The sequence below is a fragment of the Sylvia atricapilla genome, chromosome W, assembly GCF_009819655.1.
Source record: "Sylvia atricapilla isolate bSylAtr1 chromosome W, bSylAtr1.pri, whole genome shotgun sequence".
In the NCBI taxonomy this organism is placed as follows: domain Eukaryota; kingdom Metazoa; phylum Chordata; class Aves; order Passeriformes; family Sylviidae; genus Sylvia; species Sylvia atricapilla.
The window spans coordinates 1,617,816-1,643,880 of NC_089173.1; the positions used below are offsets into that span (position 1 = coordinate 1,617,816).

Below are 26,065 nucleotides of genomic sequence, written 5' to 3' on the forward strand. Positions count from 1 at the left end.
ACCTGTGCCTCACATCACTGCCCAGAATACCATATTGGGCCTTGAAAAGCAAGTCCTGTGGTGACATGGCACCCCAAAAGGAATTGAGTGAGACAATGGGACTCATTTCAAACATAGCCTCATAGACACTTGGACCAGAGAGCAGAGGATTGAGTGGGTGTATCATATTCCCTATCATGCACCAGCTGCTGGGAAAATTGAACAGTACAGTGGACTGTTAAAAATCACATTGAAAGCAATGGGCATTGGGGCCTTCAAACATTGGGATCTACATTTAGTGAAGGCCACCTGGTTAGTTGACACCAGAGGTTCTACCAATGGAATTGTCCCTACCCAGTTAAAGCCCCCATATACTGTAGGAGGGGATAAAGTCCCCATGGTGGATATGAAGAATGTATGAGGGAAGACAGTTTGTATTAGTCCTGCCTCAAGCAAAAGGCAAATCCATCCATGGTATTGTTTTTTCCCAATGACCTGGGTGCACTTGGTGGGTGTCCTGGTTTCAGCTGACAGAAATATTTTCTTCTTAGTAGCTGTTACAGTGCTGTGTTTTGGATTTGGAATGAGAATGGTGTTGACAACACACTGATGTTTTTTTGCAAAGTCATGTTTATTCTAAGTCAAGGACTTTTTTTCCTTGTCTCCTGCTCTACCTGTGAGGAGGCAGGCACAGAAACTGGGAGGGAGCATATCTGGAACAGGTGACCTGAACTGACCAAAGGGATATTCCACACCATAGAACAGCATGTCCAGCATATAAACTGGGGGGAGTTACCCGGAAGGGTGGCTGATCTGGGTTGGGGAACAGGAGGTCTGGCATCAGTCAGCAGGCAGTGAGCAGCTGTATTGTGCATCACTTGTTTTTCCCTTTTTATTATCATTATCATTATCATTATCATTATCATTATCATTATCATTTACCATTATTATTGTATTTTACTTTGTTTTCAATTAATAAACTATTCTTATCTCAACATACAAGTTTTACTTCAATTCTCCTCCCCATTCCAGCAGGGTTTTGGGGGTGGAGAGCATGTGCTGAGCAAGCAGCTGCATGGTGCTAATTTTCAGCTGGGCTTAAAACCACAATAGTGGGTAATACAAAGGGACAGCAAATCACAGTGTTTATCTCAAGGGGATTTGATTTTTGGATGAGAACCATCTATAATGTTGAATTGTATAATGGTTGCTGAATGACATTGCCACTGCATGCCATACTACCATGGACAATGAGGATGAACTGCTCCAGGTACACCAGACATGAGCTCCTAATGTAGCAACCGGCTGATAGCACACCAGCCCTCCTGCCTAGAAAACGTCTAGGATAGATCAAACCCACAGTTATGGGCTAAATGAACTCAACAGACATCTTGGAGGGACAGACATTGACTATGGAAATTATATCTTTTCATATATATATAGTTAGAAGGTGTAGGATCTGGGTATGATGTAAATGGTATAGAATAAGGGGTGGATAATGTCCTGATTCCAGCCAGGACAGGGTTAATTTTTAGAGTAGGCAGGAGGAGGCATGGCTGGGACCTGGAGGTTGTTCTATACCACCTCAGGTCATTGCCAGAGGTGGAGGAAGGTACTCTCTTCCGGCGAGAAGGGGATCCTTCCAGTCAAGTAAGCACAGCTTTGGTCCTGAGCCAGAGGGAACTGTTGGGGTGGCATGGCTGTGAATGGGTTGAGCTGTATGGTGAGCATTTTTGCATGTGAATCACTCTCTCTTTTGTATACTTTTGTTATTAATATTGTTGTTGTTACTGTTCATTGTCTTATTTCATTGCTGCTTCCAGTAAATTTTTCTTATTTCTTTACCTTTTGTGCCTCACGTTCTCCTCTCCATCCCACCACAGGGGTGGAGGGGTAGGGGAAAGGGGAGTGAGCAAGCATCATGTGGTTTGGAGAGTCTCAGTGGGGAAACTAAATTGAGGAGTACCATTTTTGAAACACAACAGCATGGCATCCTGTGGATACTTTGAGAACTCTGAAAACAGGATGCTTGCATATATGTACAAGCATAAGGCACGATGATGTGACATAAAAATTACATATTTTTTTGTGTATGAAGTAGAAGGTGTTAGGACTCATGTTGTCTAATCTCTTTCTGCTGTTGGAAAGACAAATACAGGTTCATTTGTTTTTAAATTAAGCCTAAGATTTTCAAGTAAATAAATGGCTCCAGAAGGTGTGACTTTAGGACAGCACTCATTCATTGTGACAGCATCACAAAAAGCTAGAAATTCTGCACAAACCTACTATTTGGGGTCCAAAATGCAAAACGAGAGAACAAAGCTTTCCACTCACTTTTCCATGGCAAACAGACTACGAGGCATGCAGAGGAGTTGCTTTGGGTTGTTAGTGTTGGACCTGTCCTTATCAAGGCCTTTTCCTAGCTGTTCCCTTCCACCTCTCCCTTCTCCCTGCAAAACTTGCCAGACTCTCTTTTATTTCTCTCCTCTTTCCTTTTATCCTTTTATTTATTTAATTTATGAAAAGAACCAAAGGGAGTCTCCAGCATCCCATCGCCTACGAGAGCTAGTTTCCCTACAGGGCTGCAGATGCCAGGCAAAAAGGACTTAAACAGGCAGCTGTGAGTCAAGGTGAGCATTATCAATCATTCAGCATGTTAAAAGAGAAGAAGCAAAGAAAAAGAAGGAGAGTGAAAGCATGGAGTGGGATGGGGGGAAAGAGCCTGGGCTGAATTGCAGGAATTTCCCACCCTGGTTGCTGAAGTGAGTTTTTTGGACATCTGCTTAAACACATGCCAAGTTAAAGAAGCGGGCTACATTCTTGAAGAATGAATGGAGGGAGAGGAGGGTTAGGGAGGACAGACAGAAGAATGGGCTACAGGGGCTGATGGTAGCTATGGAGAGCAATGGCAGCTATGGGGACAAAGGAGGACTGGGGGAGGGGCAGACCACAATGGCAGTGTGTCTTTTTTCCCTTTTTTTTTCCTTCTAGATATTTCAAATATTTGTTCTTTGTAGGGCATTACCATATAGGACCTCTCAGTTAGATGGTGAGAGGCAGCCTGTTGTCTCTTGAATCTTCTATATCACAGAATCATTTAGGTTGGAAACTACCTCCAAAATCATCAAATCCAGTCTCTGACCAATCACCACCTTTGTCAACTAGACCATGGCACTAAGTGCCATATCCAGTCATTTCTTAAACATCTCCAGGGATGGTGACTCCACCTTCTCCCTGAGCAGCCTGTTCCAATGTTTAACAATCCATTCTAAGAAGAAATTCTTTTTGCTGTCCAACCTGAACCTTCCCTGGCATAGCTTAAGGCTATATCCTCTCATCCTGTCACTAGCTGCCTGGGAAAAGAGGCTGATCCCCATCTTACTACAACCTCCTTCAGGTAGTTGTAGATGACAATAAGGTCACTCCCGAGCCTTCTTTTCTCCAGACTGAACAACCCTAGGACCCTCAGTCACTCCTCATAGGACTTACTCTCTAGACCTTTCACCAGCTCTGTTGCCCTTCTCTGGACACACTCCAGCACCTCAATGTCTTTCCTGGAGCGAGGGGCCCAGAACTGAACACAGTACTCGAGGCGTGGCCTCACCAGTGCTGAGTACAGAGGGACAATCACTCACCTGGTCCTGCTGGCCACACTATTGCTACTACAAGCCAAGATGCCATTGGACTTCTTGGCCACCTGGGAACACTGCTGGCTCATGTTCAGTACAAACAGTAGCAGGCTGCATGTTCCTTCCGTTCGCAGAGAGCAGGCTGCCGTGGCCATGGAGGCAATTCTGGAGCAGCTGCAGGTTCCCAGGGTTGGGGCACGGCAGCTGTGGCTGGATGCAGGCGGCGGCGACAGGCTGGTCCCTATGGGCTAGTGCTACAGCAAGTTGGTGCAGGTGGGCAGTGCAGGAAACAGCGGCAGTGGCGGTTGCAGTCAGGTGCAAGTGATTTGTTAAAAAAACATATGGATATTGATCTAATACCAATATCCAACTATGACGGACAAAGACTCTAACAGTTTGAAGTTAGAAAGTGTATGTTTATTACGACGCCGGGCAGCGTGAGGGATAGCTCCCAAATACACACGCGCCATTTACAGATGATCACAGAGTCTTTTTATGTACAAAAGTGTTGAATACCCAAAACACAAATGCATATTCATGACTCTGGTCCATCCCATTCCCCGCTTCGTATGGTAATTAGCCAAAAAGCAATTAAGCATGCGTAGTTTGTTCTTTGAAATGGGTCGGTGGTCCTTTTTAGGGGGTGGGGTCTCAAAATGATGAAGTAAGATGGGTCTTCCTCGCTTTGCCTTTTTACCCTTTTAGTGTTGGTGACACCTGGATCCTGTTTTCTCAAGACTATCTGATTTATGATCACATTGTGTTCTTGGAGTCTATTGATTAAGTTGACAGGTCTCCTGATTTATTGGTTCCTTAAATCCGGCTTATGTTAAAAAAAGGGAAGTTTACCTCAACAATGTCTAGTTAGTAAAAGGGAAGTCTACCTCAGCAATATCTAGTTTAACTAAAGTCCTTAATTCTTCAAAATTAATATCTCACAAGTGGGCTCGTGCTGCAGATGATGGCTGCAGCGGTGGCTGTGCCCAGGAAGTATGGCGGGGTGGCTGGCTGTGGCGGCTCCTGCTCCGTCAGGAAGGCAGAGAGGCAGCGGAGCACGAAGTCATCGCGATGACAAGAAAAGATGAAGCAGGGAAGCAGGACCACATGAAGGAAAAGGCGGGGGGGGGAGGGGGCAGAGAAGGGTTGAGTGTACCCTACAGGCGAGCCCCGGCTCCCCTCCAAGTTACCCAAAACAAAATGGCTCCTTTTGTATAGCAGTTAGCTGCCCTTATGTGCTCAACTTCCTCCCCCAGTTTGATTTCCCGGGCATTTTTTGCGGGCATCCGGGCATTGGCCCACCAGCAAGTGAGGGGAGGGGGGTCACTCACAGTCCGATTGTGGAAGCTTTCTCTGCCCCAGTTGGCTGCCAGGAGAAGCCTCTCCAGGGTCAGGGCTGCTAGCACATATGTAACACTTATAAGAATACTTCATCTCATGTGTGAAAAATGAAAGTTCACACTAAAAGTATTTTCCAAAAGTTTAATAAGGGAATAAAAAAGGACAATGTTCAACGCTGGGGTGTTCCTGGCTATCAGCCAAAGAACACCCCGGTACATTAAGACAGTGTTATCTATATACTGTTACCTTACTAAGGTACATACATATTGTAATATATGGTATAAAATAATTCATGCTTAAGAATTAAAGATTTCAGGAATTGAAAAACTACATATGGCAGCAGGGGAAGAAACTGATTTGCAATAGAAAAGGAGATGCCATCAATCGAGGATGTTATAAATGCCTATTATAAAGTTGGCTTTTTGCAAGATGTGTGTTATATGATTAATAATTTCGTGGTAAATATAGAAGTCTTTATTTTCTGCTGTTAATAAAGAAAATTAGGCATAGTGGTAGTAGTGATATAGTATGCTTAAACTGTCTGTTTGGCTGAGATAACATCCAATGAACATATAAAGAAGACCCTGCTATTGATACACCAACTATCAACATCTACCATCTGAAAAAAGCATAGACCAAAGCCCAATCTAGAGGCGATAATAAAGACACAACCAAAAAACACGCATGCTCTAAAAAGGTGAACCCAAGGAGAGGCCATGCAAAACAGTCCCTGGAATATGGAAACTAGTTTATGGAAAAATATGAATATTCAACAAATACAATAGAAAGGGTATTTAAAGAAAGCCTATGAAATAGCAATTTGTGGACTTGGCTAAATGCCAAGTCACCCAGCCGACCGTACTTTACTTTTTCCTTATCTCCTAATTGTCTTATCTTTTTATTAAAACCTATTTCTTAAAATATACCAAAAAGTGAATCTCGTTTTTCACAAGGATGAGCCTCTTTCCTGGATGGGCCTGAAAACGCCCCGGTGATAATCAGTGATAGTCACCCAATATGCATCTATGATAAGATAATCTGCGTCATCAAGGGTGTACATCCCAATACCAGATTTCCGTAAGAAAGAACCAAGTATTCACCCCTTCCTGGAAAACTCTTTGACAGACCAGTAGCCAGAAAAAAAGGAACATGATTACATTAGAAGGACAAGAGGGACAAAGGAATGAGAAAACCCCTGCCCAGCAGAAAAAACTGTATAAAAACGTACCCTCCAAAGGCAGAATTCGTGAACAGAGGGAGGTTCGGGGCAATAGAGACCGAATCTAAGGTTCACCCAGTGCTCGGCACTGTTTGCTTGTGTCTTTCTTGAAATCTATTCTCCAATTAATCAATAAATTCTATTTTTATTGATTAATTTGGCTAATAATTTATTACCGTATTCATAAGTTTGATGCATTATTCATTCTTGGGAGCTTTTGATGTTTTGGAAACTTTCCTTTGTTTTGGCTTTCCACTCTGATTATCTACATGACATCCTGCAGATAAGGTCAATATATTTTATTCCTTCTTGTGGCTTCATCCCATTGTTTCACACTGTAAGGAAGAAGAGCTTGACTCAGCCAATATATCAAGCAACAATCAATTTATTAATTCATTAATTCAAATTGTAAAGTGCGAGCAAAGCAGTGCTCTGGGTACAGTGGGGGTCTCCCCTCCAACTGCACGCTGGCTACTAATTTTTGCTGGCATTGAGCATCTTCATAAGCACTTCTCAGCAGGGTTTTTTGTGGTTTCCTCCTAGTTTCTATTTGTGAAGTCCGATTTCTATACCCCATTGTGATCAGTTCTTATTGGTGACATCAAATTTCTATACCCCAGGGTTGTAAATTAGTGATGGTGATGTCCAGTTTCCCTTTTTCAGAATCATACATCAGTGATGGTGAGGTCCAGCTTCTCTTTGTAGGACCATAAATCAGTGATGGTGATGTTTAGATTCCCTTTCCAGGATCATCCAGTTTTCATTTCCAGGATCTTCAATTTACAGCTTGGGATAAGCTCACTTCCTTCTTTTATTTAGATGATTACAACTCCTTTTATATATTCTAAAGTTTTAGTTCAAAACCTCTTATTACAAAGCAGCTTAAAGCTTATAATAATTTTATTTTCAAAGCAAATAATAATACTTCTGCATTCTTCTATCCTACATGTTAAAGGCCTAAAAAAACCCTTAAAACTTATATTGTGAAAACTTTAAAGCTCACATTATTCACTCATAAGCACGCAAAATATTTGTCCAAAAAGCCTCTTTCCATGCTTTTCCCCTTTGTTCTTTAAAACTAATTTTTATAACTGTCCCATGGCCTCATTCCACACATTTCACAACCACAAATACAGAGGCCACCTTTTTCTACCTGACAGGAAACACAACCCCACATTTCACAACACTTCCCTGATAACAAGGAGTTAACAAGCTCTTTAATTCTCCTCCAGTACTCTGGTTTGTGTCACGGTTATCTTATCTATTGGAGAGGTCAGTCAGCAGATGTGGGAAACAATTGCTTTATACAGTTCTCTTGGTTACATAAAAGTATTTTAGCATTTTATATTTTGCTAAGGCTTAAGTACAATCCATTCATCACACTATTATTTCTATAAGCTATAAGGTGTATACATCAACATAATATATTCATCACACTACTATTTCCATGGGCTATATGGTGCATACTTAAAACGAGAAATTAGGTTATATTAGCAAGCAGCTAAAAGGGGTTATGAATTGCACTATACTTACAATCAATTACAACATATAAAGACTAATATACAAATGTGAAAGCAAATATTATAGGGTCATTTTTAACATCATGTATAACATATGTTGAGACATAAATAAAAATTTGATTGGTCCCTCTCAGTACTCAAGGTTTGTTAGTTTTTTTCACCCCCAAATCAGGGTCTTATTTAGTTTTCTAGTGGAAGACAATTCATGGAATAATAGAATCATAGAATATTACGTTAGGTCATAGGTTGGAGACAGACACATGACTCAAGGCACCAAGGACCATGCGACAAACAGCCTGGTTTATTGTTCAGGGTCCCCTTTTATAGGAGGTTCAAAACTCCTGGGCTTAGGCAACTGATTGGTCAGGGTCTCAACACTGCCCAGCTCCCTGACCAGTGATATGTCTACATTCAGGGTTGTTGCCTCAAGTTTGCCTGCTTTTCACTGTTTGCATTTTGTTCTCACGCAGCTTCAAATAAACTATGTATGTTTTTAGAAATTATATCTTTGTTTACATTCTTCTCCTCTGGGAGGAGAAAGATGATTGATGGTGATGTTCTCCAACGAGGTCGAAGAGGTGGCTACCTGTGTAGCCAATCTTGGCCTGTTTGTAAAACTGTATATATATGGAGTCAGAAAAATAATGTAGAGCTTTCCTGCTTGACTTCCTGCTGCCTGCTTCGTCCTTTCATGTTGCTAACAGTGACACAGGGTTGAATGGGATTGGCTGGGGTTCCCTGTTTAGGTTCAAATCCATCCTATCATTCCTCACACAGACACTTGTTTACTTCTAGGCTGGTCAAGTTTGGAGGTCTGTTATGGCCAAATTTATCTTTGCAGCTACAGATGAGCTGTAGTCCTGACAATAGATTGGCCTGGCTTAGAAGGAATGTCAAAGATCATCTGGTTCCAACCCCCCTGCTGTGGGCAGGGTCACCTTTCACTAGACTGTTGCCTCAAGTTGCCTGCTTTTTACTGCTTGCATTTGTTCTGGTGCAGCTTCAAGCAAAGTATGTATATTTTTAGAATTTATCTATTTGTTTACATATTTCTCCTCTGGGAGGAGAAAGATGATTGATGGTGATGTTCACCAATGAGGTCGACAAGGTGGCTACCTGTGTAGCCAATCTTTGGCCTGCTTGTCAAAGGTGTATACTAGACTCAGAAAAATAAAGTAGAGAGCTTTCCTGCTGACCTTCCTGCTGCCTGCTTCGTTCTCTCGTGTTCCTAACAGCGACACTAGACCACGTTGCTTGGACCCCCATCCAACCTGGCCTTGAACACTGCCAGGGAAGGGGCATCCACAGCTTCTCTGGGCAACCTGTTCTAGCGCCTCACCATCCTCACTGGAAAGAATTTTCTTCCTAATATCTAATCTAAACTTACTCTCAGTTTGAAGCCATTCCCCCTTGTCCTGTCACTACACAGTCTTGTAAAAAGTCCCTCTCCATCTTTCTTGTAGGCTCCCTTCAGGCACTGGATAGCCGCAATTAGGTCACCCTGAAGCCTTCTCTTTTCCAGGCTGAAGAATCCCAACTCTCAGCCTTTTCTCATAGGAGGGGTGCTCCATCCTTCTAATCATCTTGGTGGCCCTTCTCTGGATTCACTTCAATAGGTTGATGTACTTCCTGTGTTGGAGACCCCAGAGCTGAATGCAGCACTCCAGGTGGGATCTCACCAGAGTGGAATAGAGGGGACCTGCCCACATTGCTTTTGATGCAGCCCAGGATACAAATTACTTTCTGGGCTGCAAGTGCATATTGCTGGCTCATGTCCAGACACTCCTCTGCCAACCCCCCAAGTCCTTCTTGGCAGGGCTGCTCTGGATCTGTTTATTCCTCAGCCTGGAATGATACCAGGGGTTCCCCCAACTCAGGTGCAGCACCTTCTACTTGGTCTTGTCAAATCTGTTGAGATTCCCATGGGCCCACTTCTTGAGCCTGTCCCGGTCCCTCTGCATGGAATCCTGTCCTTTGGCTATATCAACAGCACCACTCAGTTTGGTGTCATCTCAAATTTACTGGGGGTTCACCTGCTCCCTTCGTTTATGTCATTAATGAAGATACTAAATAACACTGGTCCCAATACGGACCCCTGAGGGACACCATTTGTCGCCAATGTCCATTGGGACTTTGAGCCATTGACCACTACCCTCTGGATATGACTGTCCAAGCAATTTCTTATCCATCTAACAGTCCACTAATTTAATCCATCTCTGAATGTTGTGGAAGATCGTGTCAAAGGCTTTACTGAAGTCCAGATAAATGACATCTGTAGCCCTTTCCTTGTCCACTGATGTAGCCACTCCATCATAGAAGGCCACTAGGTTGGTCAGGCAGGATTTACCCTTGGTGAAGCTGTGCTGGCTGTCCTGAATCATCTCCCTGTCCTCCATGGGCCTTAGCATAGCTCCTAGGACATCTGTTCCATGATCTTCCCAGAAACAGAGGTCAGGCTGACAGATTGGTAGTACCCAGGGTCTTCCTTTCTGCCCTTTATAAAGATAAGTACAATTTTTCCCTTTTTCCAGTCACTTGGGACTTTGCCTGACTGCCATGAATTTTCAGATATGATGGGGAATGGCTTGGCAACTATATCAGCCAATTCCCTCAGGAATCTGGGATGCATCTCATCAGGGCCCGTAGACTTACATATGTCTTCCAGAAGGGAGGTTAATGCTGGTTCCTTTGCAGTGATAATTATAATCAGACATGTGAGCATTCCCAGAGTCTATGCTTATCATTTGCATTTAGGAGGATTTTTTCTGAAGCCTATTACCAATGCTGCTTCTAAAGGAAAAATAGTAATGAATTTTTTTTCTGCTAATCTTTGATGGATCTCAGCTTTGAAAGCATGTAAAGGAGTAAAATGAGTGCCAGTTGCAGTTATAGAAACTGTCTGTTAGTCCTGGTGTAGAGCTCTGTAGAGTCAGGGAGTGGGCAGATAGTCTGGGAAATGCTGAGGGGTTTTATTTGCTTGTGACAATTCTTCAGGTGTGCAGGAGACAAAACAGTGTTTTTTCCAATGGCAATGCTCACAGAAACTACTTCTGCAGACCCACTAGATGAAGACCTCAGGTGGCATGTGGCTGTTGGTAGTGGTACCCTCTCTCCCTGCTGTTTTGGGCAGCAATCTCTGCCCATGTTGAATGGCTTGGAAGCAGAACAGGACAGAGTTCTGTGGTTGGTGCTGCAGGCAATGGCTGGCATCCAGGGATGGGCACAGTGTAGGACTGATGGACCCACTGCAACTGCAGTATAGTGGTGACTAGCTGTTCAATGTGGTGGTGTTGGGTAGGATGTGCTTCAGTATTTTATTCATCCCAGGATGTTGGAAAATTGTCTCCCCTGGCATTATTCCCTGAGAAACACATTGCCCCATTGATCAGATTTCCCCCATTTTCATTTCCTTATTCCTAGTGATATGCTAATAACACCCCTTTGTTATGTTTTTGGATTTTACTAACTTTAAAAGTACTTTTTACCATTTCATTAGTCTAAATGAGTGAAGTATCTTTTAGTTCCTCCTGTGTTATCACGACAGTCTTCATAATATACTCAGAGGTTTAGGCTCCCTTGATCTTGGTAGAATTTGAAGGTGGTCAGCACTTTATAGCTTTTGTACCAAAGAAAATAGTGGGAGAATGGTAACTCTTATGTTCACTGCAGTTATATATTTATAGTGTGCAAAGGTATGATTTGCCTTTGTTTTATTTAAATTTTCTAGCAACTAGAGATTAATTTTTCAGGTGTCACTCCCTGAAGGAAGATAAATGTAATATAGCAAAGATTTAATCTATTATGTAAACAGATTTGAAAGCTTTGCTAAAGAATTCCTCTGTCTGCTGAATTACATAAAAATGCCTTTGGCTGAACTGTGACAGAAGTGGTAGCACCTTCTGACCTTTTGATCAACTGACATCTCAAACCATATTAGTGGACAGATGTCATGGTTTGGGAAGACAGGTATCTGCCAGGAAAATGTGGAGTTTCCATTGGAATGGAGAATGTAAATCCCCCCTCCCTTCCAAATTATTATAATTTTGCAATTAAAGGCTTTTCAGACAAAGATTTGGGAATAGGAATAACAGCTCTTTACTAGAAATATTAAGAATACAAATGTAGTAGCACAAAGAACAAGCAAGCAAAACAAACAGAAAATCCTAGAAACCATGACAGTCAGAAATATAACCTGACACCCTGTTGGTCAGGGTGTTGGAAGCAGTACAAAGTAAGCCCACCTGGAGTGGCAGATGTAGTTCTGTTGGAGTAGAGATGGTCCTGTAGAAAAAGGTCCAGTAATGGCAAGATGGGTCCAGTCTTCCTTCGGGAATCCAGTGGAAAACCAGTGTCTGGTGTCCCTACGTCTCAGTTTTTTATCTAGGTAGGAACTGTTTGGCTCTCCCCACTGGGTGGAGCATCTCACAATGGGATGCTGTAATGTGTCATGTCATTAGTGAGCCTTAATGGCCCATTACCAGAAGATGTTCCCCCAGAGGGTGGAAAGAGATAAGGAACAATGCCCCACCCGGTTTTAACAGCTGGCCCATTATCAGAAGGCAGCCACCCCCTCCCCCCTGGAGTTACAAGAGATAAAGAAAACACTTCCCCAACTGGTTTCAACAGATGGAATAGAATAAATATTTTTTGATTACATAACCCAAGACAACAGATTATGATGTGATGGAAAGAAGACCAGGAACAGACTTTTTATCATGAGATCCTTTCTGTGTATATCCTTCTTGGGTATATTCAGATGGTAACCACTAGGGCCAGGACATAATTTGCAAACAGGAGAGTGAAATGCTGGTACAGGAAATCTAAATATGCTCAAGTTTGCCAACTGCAGCTGGATATTACAGCTTACAGTTTCTCCCTACTTTTCTCCTACTCTCTTGTTTCTATAAAGGCTATGGGTGACCTTGCAATATTGCCTTTCACTAATAACGCTATTTTGGCAGAAAGATGAACACAAAATGGACCCTGAGTCCTTGGCCCACAGGGGAGCTGCAGTCCCTGAATTGAACGTATACAAATGGTGAATATGGATATCTGACTGCAAAGGGAAACACTCACATGGAAACGTCTCTGTCATTTTACAGATAATAACAGTAATTCTTAAACTCATTTTGACCTTTTTTAGGGAAAAAAATGCACATTTCATAAAAATGCACAGATTTTTTTTTACGCTTTTTACAGAACCAAACAGAAACAAGAGCAACTTTTACATTGATCTTATCTATCTGATGGAGCAGGATTGCTCCTTAAACTTTGCTATATGTTTGAATGAGCTTTCTTGTAATTTTAATGGCCAGTATGATTCTTTAGCCTCCTTGATAAGTGAGCATAAAGGAACACTCATTCATTGCTGACTGCACATTGGTTATGGTTGTGCCAAAGTTTGATCTGGTTGCTGTGGCCACAGGGAAGGGAAGGGAAGGGAAGGGAAGGGAAGGGAAGGGAAGGGAAGGGAAGGGAAGGGAAGGGAAGGGAAGGGAAGGGAAGGGAAGGGAAGGGAAGGGAAGGGAAGGGAAGGGAAGGGAAGGGAAGGGAAGGGAAGGGAAGGGGAGACCGGACAGGACCGACACATATTTCTGAATCACAGAACCATTGAAGTTAGAAAAGGTCTCCAAGATCACTGAGTCCAACATTTGACTGAACTCCACCTTGTCAAATAAACCATAGCACTAAGTGCCACGTCTAATTATTTCACAGAATCATTTAGGTTGGAAAAGACCTTTGAGATCATCAAGTCCAGCCTATGACCTAACATCATCTTGTCAACTAGAACATGGCACTGAGTGTCTGTCCTGGTTTGGAATAAATTAGGGGAGAACCTCTAAAAGGAGTCCCCTAAAAACAAACCCCCACCACTCCTTCCCCCCCAGCCCTGGGTTTGAGAAGGAAAATGCCTTGGAGAAAAAGTGGAAACAAACGGTTTATTGACAAATGAAAAAAAACACTCCCCAACACCGAGGAAAAGGGCAAGTTACTGTGAGGGGGAGGGCGCAGAGCTTCTTCCGTGGGCCCGGGAGATTCTCCGACTTCTCAGGTCAGGTCAGGTCGGGAGCCAGTCCAAAATCTTCGGGGGGGGGGGGGGGGGGGGGGGGGAAGGGAAAAGAAAAGGAAGGGAAGGAGAAAAAACAAACAGAAGCGGCGAAAACCAGCAGGCAGGAGCAGGCGGCAGAGAGAGAGAGAAGCAGCAGCAGCAGCAAGCTGAGCCCGAGAGGGAGCAGCAAAGCGGCAGGCCCCGCCAAAGAGGGAGGGAGGCAGCTGTTAGACATAACAATGTAGTCCAAGATATGGGATAGGAGACAGCGTCAACCCAGAACAGTGTCACATCCAGTCTTTCCTTAAACCCCTCCAGAGATGGTGACTCTACCACCTCCATGGGCAGCCCATTCCAATGCCTAATCACTCTTTCTGTGAAGAACTACTTCTTAATGTCCAGCCTAAACCTTCCCTGGAGCAACTTAAGACTGTGTTCTCTTGTCCTGTCACTGGATGCCTGAGAGAAGAGACCAATCCCACTTGGCTACAGCTTCTTTTCAGGTAGCTGTAGAGAGTGATAAGGTCTCCCCTGAGCCTCCCTCTTCTTCAGGCTAAACAACCCCAGCTCCCTCAGCTGCTCCTCACATGACTTGTGCTCTTGACCCTTCACCAGCCTTGCTGCCCTTCTCTGCACATGTACAAGCATCTCAACGTCCTTCCTAATTTGGGAAGCCCAGAACTGGACACAGTACTCAAGGTGCAGCCTCACCAGTGTCAAGTACAGGGGAAGAATCACTTCCCTAATTCTGCTGGACACACTATTCCTGATACAGGCCAGGTTGCCACTGGACTTGGCCACCTGGGCACACTCCTGGCTTGTGTTCAGTCTGCCATCAATCAGTACCCCCAGGTGCCTTTCTGCCTGGATGCTGTCCAGCTACTCTGTCCCCCACCTGTAGTGATACAGAGGGTTCTTGTGGCCAAAATGCAGGACCCGGCACTTGGTCTTGTTAAACCTCATATTGTTGGATTTGGCCCCTCTATCCAGCCTGTCCAGGTCCCTCTGCAGAGCCCTCATACCCTCCAGTAGATCAACACTCGCACCCAACTTGGTGTCATCTGCAAATTTGCTGATAGTGGACTCAATCCCCTCATCCACATCATCAGTAAAGATATTAAACAGAACTGGGCCCAACACAGATCCCTGGGGGATACCACTCATGACTGGCTACCAACTGGATGCAACATCATTCACCACCACTCTCTGGGCCTGGCCATCCAGCCAGTTCTTAACCCAGTGAAGAGTGCACCTGTCCAAGTCATGGGCTTCCACCTTTTCCAGGAGTTTGGTGTGGGAGACAGTGTCAAAGTCTTTGCTAAAGTCCAGGTAGACAACATCCAGAGCCTTCCCCTCATCCACCAGATAGGCCACCTGGTCATAAAAGGAGATCAGGTTGATCAGGCAGGACCTGCCCCTCCTCAACTTGTGCTGTCTGTGTCTGATCTGTTGACCATTCTGTAGGTGTTGTGTGATCACACACAACGTGATCTGATCCATACCCTTCCTTGGCACTGAGGTCAGGTTGACAGGCTTGTAGTTTCCCAGATCTCCTTTCCGGCCCTTCTTATGGATGAACATCACAGTGGCCAGCTTCCAGTCATCTGGCACCTCCACAGTTAGCTAGGACTGGTGATAAATAATGGAGAGTGACTTGGCAGCCCTTCTGCAAGATCCCTCATCAATCTAGGATGGATCTCATCTGGTCCCATAGACATGTCAGCATCTAAGTGTCCCAGAAGGCTGCTAACTGCTTCCTCCTGGATTACAGGGGGGCTATTGTGCTCCCCATGCCCATCTACAGCTCAGGAGACCAGTTATTCTGAGGAAAAAACTGTCTTATTGTTGAAGACTGAGACAAAGAAAGCGTTAAGTACCTCAACTTTTTCCTCATCATTGGTGACTGTATTCCCCTCCATGTCCAATAAAGAATGGAGGTTTTCCTTGCCCCTCCTTATGCCATGAATGTATTTATAAAAACATTTTTTGTTATCCTTCACAGAAATGGCCAGGTTAAGTTCTAGTTTAGCTTTTGCCTCTCTAATTTTCTTTCTGCATGACCTAATGACATCCTTAAACATTTCCTGAGTTGTCTGCTCCTTTTTCCAGAGGTAATTTGTTACAGTTCTGCCTGCTTTATCTCGGCCGAGGTTAGGATGAAAGACACGGGAGAAGTAGAGTTGAGTTCGGTCTTGGTTGCTCATTATATCTTATCTATTTACAGTGTCACAAAGCATGAGCTCCAACTTTCCAGTTAAAGAAACAAGACAAAATTTAGTGCTTCTAACTCTTACCAAGGCTATTTAAGAGATAATTACCCAATACCAAAGTGACACATATTATTTATGCTTTTTACCCAATAATGACCATTCAAGGTCCACAATGCAGACATCTTTCACCCAATAAGAGAAAACCACTTGTGGTGTTTTAGCATGAATGTGAAGGGGTTTTTTTTCTAAGGAAGTTATAGCATGGATTGACAGCTTGGCTGACAAATAAGAGTGTTGTATACACCTCTGGAGACCCAGTCTTAAATCAAAAGTCCCAAGTGGCTCGGCCCTTTTTCCTTGTCCGACTGGCAAGGAGCTAACATCACCTCAGAAGTCAGAAGTTTGGGCTAAGCCTTTGTGGTGGTTTAGCATGAATGTGAAGTTTTTTTTTAAAGGAAGTTCTAGCATGAATTGTGATTGACAGATTGGCTGACGAATGGGAGTGTTTCTATGTCTCTGGAAACACAGCCTTAAATCACAAGTTCTGGTGACTTGCTCTCCCTTCTTTTCCAGCCACCAGAAAGGTAACACCTTGTGAGTCGGGGTTCGGGCTGGGCCCTCTGGGGCCAGGCATGCCAGGCCTCAGGGGGGGACCCTGCCTGTGGGACAGTAGTTGAGGCTGGCCATGTCCCTCCCGGCTCCTCCGATGGGGAGAGGAGGAGGAGGACTGCAGACCAGCAGTCTGGCCCTGCGCCAGGACCACGGTGGCCGTGCTCTGGGCCTTGGTTGCCGGAACCGCTGGTCTGAAAAAGAAGAGACTTTTAAGAACTTTTCTCCAGAGTCCCAGGGAGCTGATCCAGGTTTGAGTCGCTTTAGATCTGACCAGGGGTGGAGGAGGTTTCGTCCATCAGCATTCCTGAGTATGCACTCTCTCTCTCTCCTCCTTCCTCCCTCCCCTCCCGCCCCCCCCCCCCCCCCCCCCCCCCGCCCCATCACCTGTGGCCTTGAAGCTCCGAGAAAGCGCTGGAGATAAAAAAACTCTGGGCAAAGACTTTAACCCTTTTCCCTCCTCCGTGGAAGACATCTGAAATGCAGAGAGACAGCATTGAAACAAAGTCAGTGAATGAACTGATAAAGACTAGAAGATGAGATGGAGGAAGCGGACATTTCTGACCGGACTTCTCTAGATGTGAATTATGGGGAAATGGACTGTTTTTGTAATATCCTAATGTTGCTTGGGGGAATGCAAGTTCTAGCCAAAGGGTTGTGTGTATTGATATACATGGGTTTTAAATAAGAATTTTGATTAGAATATGTCCCTGGCTCCTGGGAAAGAATAAGGAGGTTTCTATTTCTTTTGAGATAGAAGTGAATTTAGAGATGGAAGAGAATCCCTGTTTTGTACTAGAAAGGCATTCTTAAAATGATACCCCAAACATGTGGAAGCCCATAAACAGCGTGGAAAACTGTTATATGGGTGAGATTGCACAGAATCTGCAAAAATTCTGTGCGGTTGCGGATCTGTGAAAGCCACCAGACCTTTTTTTCTTGTGGCGTGTTCTCCATAACCCTAGAGAGGATCCTCTCCCAAGGTGATGTAGGATCGTGTTTAGATGGTGGTGACTGACTGAAAATCATGCTTTTCTCTTTGTGGTGAGTGGGAAAGTGAACAGTTTGGAGGATGGGAGGAAGGTGTTTGAATGTCTCAGAATGTCTCAATTTTTTTTTCCTCTCTTTTTCTTTAGTGTATATTAAAAAAATCTATCCGTTTTTATCTTTAAGTTGTGCCTGTTTTGCCTTTTTCTCCCAAAGTCCTATCTCCCAGTTGATAAACAAAATTTGGCGAATGCTAAACCACGACAGCCTTCCCAGAGCCAGGCCCTGCGAGGCCTCGGAGGGGGCCCTGCCTGTGGGAGAGCAGCCTGGACTAGCAGTGTCCCCTCTCCCCCAGTTCAGGCCAATGGGGAGAGGAGGATAATTGCAGATCGGCAATGCTGGCCCTGCATCAGTGGCCACGGCGGCCATGCTCTTTGCATGGCTGCCAGACCCTCTGGTCTGAGGGAGGAGAGACTTTTGATAACCTTTCTCTGGAGCTGATTCAAGTTTGGGTTGCTTTAGATCAGACATGGTGTGGAGGAGGGTCATCCATCAGCATTCCTGAGCATGCTCCTTTTCCTCCTTTCCCCCCACCCCCCCAATCACCTGTGGCCTTGAAGTTCCAGGAGTCAGCTGGAGAGGAGAAAAAAAAAAAAATACTCTGGGCAAAGACATTAACTCTTTTCCCTCCTCCATGGAAGACAGAGTGATTTGAAATGTAGAGAGACAGCATGAGACAAAGTCAGTGAAAGAACTGAGGAAGATTATTGGAAGATGGGATGGAGGAAGTGGACATTTTTGACCGGACTTCTCTGGATGTGAATTATGGAGAAATGGACTATTTCTTGTGATATCATAATGCTGTTTGGGGGAATGCAAACTCTAGCCAAAGGGAAAAAGCTCCCGGGAAAAAATGAGGAGGTCTCAGCCTTTGAGACAAAGATGATTCTGGAGAGAAAGTGATTAGACCCTGACTCCTGGGCATAAAAGGAGGTCTCTATTTCTTTTGAGGTAGAGATGATTTTAGAGATAGAAGAAGAGAATCCTTGTTTTGTACTAGAAAAGTATTCTTAAAATGATACCCCAAACATGCAGAGGCCCATAAGCAGCTTGGGAAACTGTTATATGGGTGAGACTGCACAGAATCTGCAAAATTCCAGGCAGTTGCAGATTTGTGATATTGAGAGCCACCAGACCTTTTCTTGTGGCGTGTTCTCCATGAACTCTAGAGAGGCTCCTCTCCCAAAGTGATGCAGGATCGTGTTTAAATGGTGGCAACTGACTGAAAATCATAGTTTTCTCTCTGTGTTGGGTAGGAAAGTGAACATTTTGGGGTAGGGAGGAAGGTGTTTGAATGTCTAATTTTTTTTTCTCTCTTTTTTTCCTTAGTGTATGTTAATAAAATCTATCTATTTTACTTTTGAGTTTACCCTGTTTCGTCTTTTTCTCCCAAAATCCTATCTCCCAGTTGATAAACAAAATTTGGCAAACGTGAAACCACCACACCACCCAAATCCATAAAGAAGGAAGAAGAAGGTGAAGAAGAAGAACCCAGGCAACTCCCTGAATCCTCCATCTTGGCCCATACACATTACTGTATACTAAAACCCCAAATCCAAATTTTCACTCTGTGAGATCACACACCATTCAAACTACACATCCACAACCCCTGTGCTATCACACAATCTCGGAAGCCTGTTCCAATGCCTCAAGTCAAATGTGATGCTTGCCTGAATGTCAGGACCTCTCAGCTCAGAAAGCCTAGAATTTTTCAGCCTCCAGGGTTACAACAGTGATACATCCTCTTTTTTTCCCTGAGTTCCTACAAAAGCCCCCTGCCCAGCCAGGCAGATCATCTTCCCCGTCGGCCTGGCTTTCAGCACATAGCGACACTCTGCTCCTGCGTGTCAAGATTTCTTTCTTGAAGTATGTCCATCCTTCCTGGACCCCTTTGATTTTAAAGGCTGTTTCCTAGGGTATTCCCCAAATCAGCCTCTTGAATAGGCTCAAGTCTGCCCTCTAGAAATCCAGTGTAGAAATTTTGTCGATGCTTCTCCTTGTTTTACCAAATATTGAAAACTCTATTATTTCATGGTCACTGTACCCCAGACAGCCTCCAACCACCACATCTCCCACCAGCCCTTCTTTGTAAACAGCAGGTCTAGCAGAGCTCCATCCGTGGTAGGCTGGCTCACCAGCTTTGACAAGACGCTGTCCTGCATACACTCTAAGAATTTCCTAGGCCTCCTCTTCTCCACTGTGTTGATTTCCCAGCAGACATCTGGCAAGTTAAAGTCTCCTACAAGAACAAGGGATAGCAATCTTGAAACATCCTCTAGCTGCTTTTAGAATAATTCATCCAGCTCTTCATCCTGGTTGGGTAGTCTATAACAGACTCCTTGTTGGCCTACCCTTGATTTTTACCTATAGGCACTTGACCTTACCATCATTAACCTCAAGTTCTATAGCACCACAAGTGTCCCAAATATACCAACCCACCCCTCTACCTCTCCTACCCCACCTGTTTCTTCTGAAGAGCATGTAGCCATCCATTGCAGCACTCCAGTCATGCCAGTCATCCCACCACATTTCCATGACAGAGACTACATCATAACTTTCCTGCTGTACCATAGCTTCCAGCTCCTCTTGTTTGTTACCCATGCTGTGTGCATTAGTGTACATGCACTTCAGCTGGGCTGCTGATTTCACCCCTGACTCTGGCTTACCACCCTGGGTCTCATCTCTGGAGAGCCTGGTTTCATCCCCCTCCCCTTCAAACCTAGCTTAAAGCCCTCTCAATCATCCCTGCCAACGCAAGGGCTAGAGTCCTTTTGCCTTTGCTAGACAGATGGAGCTCATCTGACTCTAGCAGGCCTGGTGCCCTCCTACCCTCCAGCAGACCAACACTCTCACACAGTTTAGTATCATCTGGGAACTTACTGAAGGTGCACTAAAAGTGCAGTCTGATGTAAAGCAGACTCAATCTCAATGAAGTCTGATGTAAATGTATTCGGGTCTATACAAGCACGAGCACATTCCCAGGTAGCCCACAATGGTTATGGAGCATGTAGCAGAGTTTTGTACACAGTTAACATGGAGGTACCCAAATTGTACATGTTTTGCTGCTTCTTGAAGACAAAAAAGCTGCTCATTTTCTGGACAGGAAGAAGGAGAAGGGCTGGCACTGTATGAATTCCAAACTGCTGTCAGTGTAGTAGAAATGCTGATGCACCAGGTCTGGACAACAACAGTTGCTACAGCCCTATGGAGACTCTTTGAAAATAAGTAGGTTATGGAGGTGGAAGAAATGGACAGTAGGACACTGTCTCCTCTTATCTCCCCCAGCCTCTTCAATCAGGTGCCTGCTGGACTTTCCACTCCTCCTGCCTTTTGCACTAGATCATAGGATCATAAAGTGTTAGATTTTGCTGACGTCAAGTAATCCACCATCTTTCTGGCATTATAGCTTCCTGAGTCAGGGAGCTGCTGTGAAATGTTGAGGCTGTGAGCCCACATGGTGTTTTTAGCTGCAGCTGCTAGGACCACAGAGGTGTCCAAATAGGAACTGGGAGGAGGCACCTGACACAAGTCTCCACCATCTCTTCTTTGGGAAGAGCAGGCACTGCAATGGGTGGATGACAGCTTTGGTGCTGTCTGTTCAAGGAGAAAGTGACATAGCTAAAATGCAGACAGCTCAGCATGATAAGGAGCTCCCTCAATTTGCAAACGATTCAGTTGCTGCATGAGTGATGCCCAAGCAAAGTATTAGAAGCATCATGAGTGAAACAATTCAAAGCGATGGGTTCCTCTGAACAGTTCCCATTTGAGAGTAAGCATTTCTGATGGCAGCTTTGAAACCTTTCCACTGAGAAGGCTTTTTGATGTGTGTAGTAAAGAAAGTTCAGGTACAAAATGTTTCCTCTGCCTCCCTCCACTGCCTGGTATAGTGCTTTTTTCCTACACCCCACAGGGTGTAGGATGGTGCCCAAACATGGGTGACACCATGCCAAGATCTTCCCTCTTAGTGTGTGATTGCATTAATCTTGTTTGCCTTTTGCAAGATGGTCTCTGCCCTGATATAATAAATTCTTCTCAAAGTAAAGAGCTCGTGTTCAGCTTCTTGTAGCTCAGAGGGGCCCATGAAAACAAATTTGCTTTGCCTTGGGTAGCTCAGCACAGAAGTTCCCATGGCACTTTGTTGTGGTTTGAAAGCAAAACAAGTGAGAGGCTCCAAGTCATAAATACAATTTAATATGAAGAAAGGGGAAAAAATAGTAAAATAAATGCAGTAATACAAAAGGCCACTGATAGAGTCAGAATACAACCTGAGCAGGGTGATGGAAGCAGTCCAGATGAGGTGGTCTTGCTGAAGCAGTGATCCCGTAGAAAGGTCTGGTAGCTCTGGTCCTCTGGGAATCCAGTGGGTAAGGGCTGCTTCTACTGTCCCAAGTCCCAGATTTTATTCAGCTGAGAATGCTTGGTTCCTCCCCCTGGGCGGAGCATCTCACAATGGGATGATGAGTCATGCAGTGGGTCCTTGATGTCCCATTAAACAGAGCTAGATCCCAGAGGGAGTTACCTATGAGTTGGGCAGCAAGGCATTTGATGGGCCATTAACAGAAGATAGCCCAGAGGGAGGGGGCCTGGGAAAACACTGCCTCACCTGGATTCAACAGTTCATGAAGATGGTGATAGAATACTTTGTGCATATCCTACACTACAACCCAGGACAAGTTGCAAACACTGAAGATGTAATATCAGGCAGATGACAGTGGTGTGGTATGGGAAAAGGAGAACAGTGGTTTGTTTAGGAAGTTAAGCTTTCCAAATGCAACATCTTTGTCATTTTAAACACGACATCTGGTTCTTTGCAATTATTCTTAGATGCAGATGACAGTAATCTCCAATAAGAGTTATTTCACAAACCAGCAAAAGATTATTGTTATAACCAATTTTAAAGCAATACACTTCCCTTATCCTGGCTGGAAAGAGAATCTGAGGCAGGAAAAGAGGAAGAAGGACATATGTCATACCAATGTCTTAGGCTGCATCTGTCTTGAGCAAATTTAAGTGTCTGGGAATGTTCATGGGAGTGTGACTGAGTATGCTCAAACTATTAGACCAGTCCTTGGCACATTTTTGGTCCATGACAGCTAGCAAGATCGTAAGGATGATTCAGGGTTCATCCTAGTGAGCTGTTTGCATTTAACTGCTGCATTAAGGAAGTTAAGGTATACGAACTGTTCTGTGCTAGCTGGCCTTAATGCCTGGGAATATTTCTGGGCACATTTAATTTACTAGTGGATGAAGAGGCTCAGGTCCAACTGAGAAACTGGACTTCATCATCCTAAACTCCATTTGTCAGCAGTGTGAAAGGGGAGCCATTATCAGAGGCTGATTCAACCTCCCTTGGTCCTGACTTCTCCAAATGTAGACGGTTACTAAGGAAGCTAAGCCTACAGGGTTCAACACATTGGAAGCAGAGAAAAAGCTGCATTATTCTTGAAAAAGGTGATGTATAGTACAGGTCCATTTCCTGCATATTTACTAGCCACCTCCCCTACCTCTCCAAGCTCAGATAAAAACACTATGAATTCATTGAGGTGTTCTTTCCTGCAACAGTGCCATCTGTTATTTTTCCTCACAAAAAGTATTTCTTTCTCCTTCACCATAGGGAGGTTCCTTTTTTCAATAGGTTCTAGCCATGATGTTCTACATACTTTTCTTTAAATGGTTTGATTGTTGATAGTTAAATGTGTCCTTCGGAGATAATTGTATTCTTATACATAATAAAACAGCTCATGGAAGGATTCAGCATTATGTCTTTCAAATATAAGTAAACCCTTTGTTTGATAAAGAATGTTTCATTTTGGGTCCCTCCTATCCAAATATACTTTTTTTTTCTCCCCACTTAATCAAAAACCTTGGCAAAAAACAAAACAAAACAAAACCAACTATAGCTCAGCTGCTGCAACCAAAATGTAATGTTTCACTGTCTTTCATTGAAATCTATTCATGCAGAAAGTGATCTGATAGAAGACTTGTTTAATCATATTTTAAAAAAAAGCATTTTCCCTTCAAGAATACCTCAAGATTTTGGCCACAGTAGGGATGAAATTATTGGTTGAATTTGGCACATATGTGGAAACATGACCTTAATCTGCAGGTTTCAGGGAAGAAGGTATTTCAAGAAGTCAGAGAAGTAAATTATATTTCTGACATGTTAAAGATTATCCGTTTTAGACAAAAGAAGCAATATTCCAGTTGTTACTGAAATTCAATGCCCTCTGTTGCTTGTTAACAACTGCACATTTATTATTTTGATGTCCCAGTTTTCTATCAAGTATCAACACAAGGCTGCATACCAAATAATCACTAGTTCTGCTGGTTGACTGTGCCCTGGAAACACAATATTACTGTTAATATTGATCCACACAGCAGAAATCAAGACATACAACTTTGGAGGCATTACTTGCTAGCACTCTGCCTCTTACTTGCAGAGCAACCAGCTTGAAAATCACTATTCCCCAGGGACCAATTTTTTTGCACACTGTCTTTCCATGTATCATAATGAGCGTGAACATAAACACAAGGATGTCAGGGCCCAGATGACCTGCAGATATGGTGCATATAGTTTCATTTCACCTTTCTGTGGTTTCTGGATGCAGCAAACCAGCTGCAAAGAGCACTGGTAAAATCAAGCTGCATCAGTCTCAGTATCTGCCTCTAAGGGTACAGCACAGCAGACTGGCTGGACAAAGTAATCAGTGTCCCAGTGTGACGGAGGGTCACACTTGTGGCTGCTCTTAGGAGCACTAAAGGACGAATCACGCCAGCAGGAGGTCAAGCAGGAAAGCTTCTACTTTATTTTTCTGACTCCATAATATATACAATTTTACAAACAGGCCAAGATTGGCTACACAGGTAGCCACCTCTTCGACCTCGTTGGAGAACATCACCATCAATCATCTTTCTCCTCCTAGAGAGAAGTATATAAATAATTTTCTGAAAAACATACATAGTTTACTTGAAGCTGCGTGAGAACAAAATGCAAACAGTGAAAAGCAGGCAAACTTGAGGCAACATCTCACCCTTTTACCATGAAAAAAGAAAAAAGAAAAAAGAAAAAAGAAAAAAGAAAAAAGAAAAAAGAAAAAAGAAAAAAGAAAAAAGAAAAAAGAAAAAAGAAAAAAGAAAAAAGAAAATTAACAATGTTCAATTTCTTGACATGGATGGGCCATAGGAGTGATTATCGACATCTGAGTCATCACTCAGTGGTTCCTCCACTTGTTGACCTTCATTTTGGTCACGGTCTCCTGCTTTCAACATGACAGGGTTATTAGAACCCTGCAGCACCTTATGGTGCTTGATGGCATACAAAACCTTTGCCAATTGTTTGCAGGGTTTCACCCTGCATTCCCCGTTTTTGTTTTGAAGAACCCAGGCCCCAGAGGCACAACACAGGGTCTTCATCAAATGAAACAAAGCAACATTGCTGACTCCTTTCAAAATAGAATGACCCAACTACTGTGCCATGTCGGCTACAGAAACGGAATCCGTGACTAAATTGAAAGGTTCCTGGGAAAACTTTGGAAACGCCATGATGGCAGCCCTCAATACAACCAGTTGGGTTGTCCCATCCTCATGACCTTCCAAAACTTGACCCTCAGATCCATCCTTCCAAGCAACAATGGCCCATCGTGTCCTTCCTGAACCGTCTGTGAAGACCACAGGTCCTTGCACTGGCTTCTGACTATTTTCGGGCCGTAAAAAATTTCAAAGAATTTTTGCCACTTGCAATAGCTCATGGCTGGGCAGATGACAAGCAACCTGCCCTAAAAATTTTTTCAGATCATTTGGCAGAGAAACACTGCTTGCAAAGCTCCAGTCAAATTTCTCCCATAATACTGAGAGTATAAATTCTGCAAAATCCGCACCCATCAATTTGCAAGCACTGTTGCCTGCATTTAATTATCAATCAAGCAATGAGCTCAAACAATGCAATTGCCATCTTTTGCGGCTGATGGGGCAGAAAGACCCAGTCCAAAACGTGCAAGGGATTGGACTATTCAACATTCCATCGGCCACTGATACCTGTAGGGTACAAATGAATCACAAGAAAACAATCTTTCAGATTCACAACAAGGATCAACCAATCTGTGGGAAGCATGATGGGTGACGGCACATCAGCCCGCACCATCTTCATGCCTGCCACCACAGCATTAACTTTTCAGAGGTCTTCTAACAACCTCCATGTCCCAGACTTCTTTCTGAGGCAGGAAACAGAGACATTCCAGGGACTGGAAGAAAGTTCCAGATGATCCTGGACCAACTGCTCCCGAACCAACTCACGAAGGGCAACGAAGTAATCTAGAAGAAAGGGTCCATTCCAGACGCCAAGCAGCAAGGGAGAAACTCACAATGTCCACTGCAAACACAGAGTAAAAGTCATTTCAGGACAGTCTCTGGCAAGAACAACAGTCCAGTAAACGTGAGGCAGCCCAGTAGCTTCAGAGTAGCCTCAT

General features: G+C 43.9%; 1 pseudogene; it reads right to left on the reverse strand.

The window, feature by feature from the left end:
• Positions 1-15,815, reverse strand: part of LOC136373441 (uncharacterized) — a 42,060-nt pseudogene extending 26,245 nt beyond the window's left edge.
• Positions 15,816-26,065: the final 10,250 nt, after the last annotated feature.